The sequence below is a fragment of the Musca vetustissima genome, unplaced genomic scaffold, assembly GCF_032173495.1.
Source record: "Musca vetustissima isolate MV318-11 ecotype Yass unplaced genomic scaffold, APGP_CSIRO_Mvet_v1 utg51530, whole genome shotgun sequence".
NCBI lineage: Eukaryota > Metazoa > Arthropoda > Insecta > Diptera > Muscidae > Musca > Musca vetustissima.
Genome location: NW_026886416.1, coordinates 46,523 through 49,520, shown reverse-complemented (window position 1 = coordinate 49,520; position 2,998 = coordinate 46,523).

The window sequence follows — 2,998 nt, the reverse complement described above, 5'->3', positions numbered from 1 at the left end:
TATTGTATATGTGTGTGGTGTGCTATTATAGCCGGAGAGTGTTTGATTTGCTAGCAGCTAAAAATAAAACATATTACCGTATTTCCTAATAACCACAATATTAGAGATTCTAAAAACGTTTATTAGAGATTTTAAATTGCCTTGAGAATATAGCGTTTAGCTCCTTAGAAAACAAAGCACAATATGCTTCGTAGACCTATCAGCACATGATAATCGCATTTGAGCGATAAACATTATTTAGTGAAGATGTATATATACATATATGCTATATTATGGATGGAAAAATTGGTAATTGACAAGACAATATATTGAAGGGAATTTGTGGTTAACAGTTTATATATTTGACAGTTTGACAAACTTGTTGGTGACCACGAAATAATACTGACAACCCAATATGGAGAGTACAACTGGGCAAAGGCATAAATGAGCGATATTGATTCACATTTTGGAACAAAGTCATATACATATACTCCGATCGGATGTAATTTAGCATTTGATCGAAAACATATTTGTAAAACTGTCCACCTTTAGATATATATTCATCTAATTTGATATATTTCCATACATCAGTGTCATCCGGCGTATCGCATATTGCGCCTAGAAGAACGTTTTTATGTTTTGTTCAAATCGGTTTAGAAGCCGCCATGCGACTAAAGTGAACTGAGTTTTATTCAAATCGGTTCAAATTTAGTTATAGCTCCTGTCAATATTGCATTGAATCGATTCAAATTTATATATAGCTTTCATATATAATTTCGTCCAATTTAATATAAATGGTGAAAAATACTCTTCGTCTTCCCTAGAAACTAAACCAGTGAGCGGAGCAGTATAATCGGACGGGGCCGACCATACGACCCCTGGTTCTATATTCTGAGATTGGGCAATATTTCGCGATATTTGCACACTTTTGACTGGCTAGTGGTCTGCAAATGTTACTAATAATCAGTACAGCCCCTCTACATATTTGTCCAGATACCCTTCACCGTGGGTTGTGTTGTAATGTTCGGCTTTCGATTCGAAAAATACAAATAATTAAGTTTTCGGTCCACTTCATCCGAAAAATTATTATCTGATCATCACCTAACATTTTAGGCGTTCCGCGCTATATTTCCGCCCTCCAGTTTGGTAATAGGTTATTAAATAATATCTGAATACGTAAGCACCTGTAAATATTTAAGTGTAACTCCCGCATCCGAGTACCTACGACAATATAATTGGTATCAATTAAAAGATCAACCACTCCTCTTGGATATACTATCAACTTCTCGGGTCTACGTCCTTCAGTGTAAATATATACGCTATAGAATACAAATGTTGTCATTTTTCACACAAAAGTTAGGGTCCGTTTGACCCGCTAAATATTGACCGATCTTTATCAAAACAGGCATGTTTATTCTCTGGCCCGATCCGCTTCTCCATGCAAAAAATCGCGGTGTTTGGGCCATAATTGTGGCCTCTGGAGGGGGTCTTCATTGGCCAGAACCCATCCTACATACAAAATTTCGTGAAGATTGATCCATAACTGTGGCCTGTATCGTGTTTACAAATTATAATGGACAGAGGGACGGACGGACACACATGTCTAGATCGACTCATCTAGTCAAGATATGACGATCGGTATACTTAAAGGTGGGTCTAGGACCAATATTTCACGGCATTACAAACTCTTGGGGCTGCACAAAGCTATAATACCCTGACAACATAGTTGTGTAGGGTATAAAAAATTTCCTATAACTTCGATTTTTGTATAAATAGGTGTTTAAATCAATACATGTTATATAATTTATAGTGAGATGCTAAGATAAGAATTTTAGACCACCTCTTGAATACATCCAAAGCGGTGTAGGGTTTCATATAATCGACTCATCCGATTATTTTTTTTAGTTATATGTTTGAATCTTTGAGAAATATTGGCGACGAATATCATATTTCATTACTCTGCCTTCGTATTCAAACTTTTGGTATCCAACATAAGTGATAGACTGGTCTGACTGAACTAGTTTGTTAGCGAATTAAACAACTCGATGCAGTAGTCGTAATCAAAGGTGTTCTGCTTTAATGAAGAAACATCTGAAAACTATTGGCAGTTGTGAATAGAGTCTGAATAACAAAGATAGAAAATAATTAAATACAGGACTAGAGATAAGGACGATTGAATGTTAAAATATGTTTGAAATGAGTGTATCTTATATATTTAAATAATGTAGTTGTTAAAAAAGTTTAAATAAACGTAGTGACAGTAGCGTAAACAACCTGTGCATTAAGTTTAATTCTATAACCGTTTAATGGTAAGTATATTTCCATAAATCGATATATTGAAAAGAAGAAATTCATGTTTTACATTAATACATTTGAATTGCAAAAGTAAAAATTAAAGAAATGTAAAAAATGTGAACTTGAAATTATAACAAATGAATAATTTCGAAAGTTTATTTAAAAATCGTTTTCAAATGATATTTGTGAAATACTCAAATTACTCATGTAATTCTTTGCCCCACAATGGTCAATGGTAAAAATAACAGAATGTATTCGAATGTAAACCTTTCATTATTTTAAAACTAAGATCGCACTCGATGCAATGATATCATCCCGTTTGCAACAGCTCGATATATTTGGCCATGATGGACTTTGGATACCCCCCACCATAGGTATACTGACAGGTACTTGAAATGAAAATATATTGAACATATCAAACAGTGGACCTATTTGTTTTTTTAATGGAGATTTTTCCTAAAAAACCCCAAAAATGGCCCGGTATTGAAGGCGCCTGGTAAGGTGGAACATCCCCTAAATTCTGTAATTTTGAGGGCACATCTATATAAGGCCATCGCCACCGTATACAGGTTTTATTTCGGGGGATTGGGTGGAAGCTGCTGTTTCAATGTGAAAATTGACATTGCCGGAGAAACATTTGTATGTGTATGTTTCCTGAGGCTATAACTACATCGTGTAGAAATTAACGAACATTCACCACTCTGTGGTACAGGGTATTATGTCT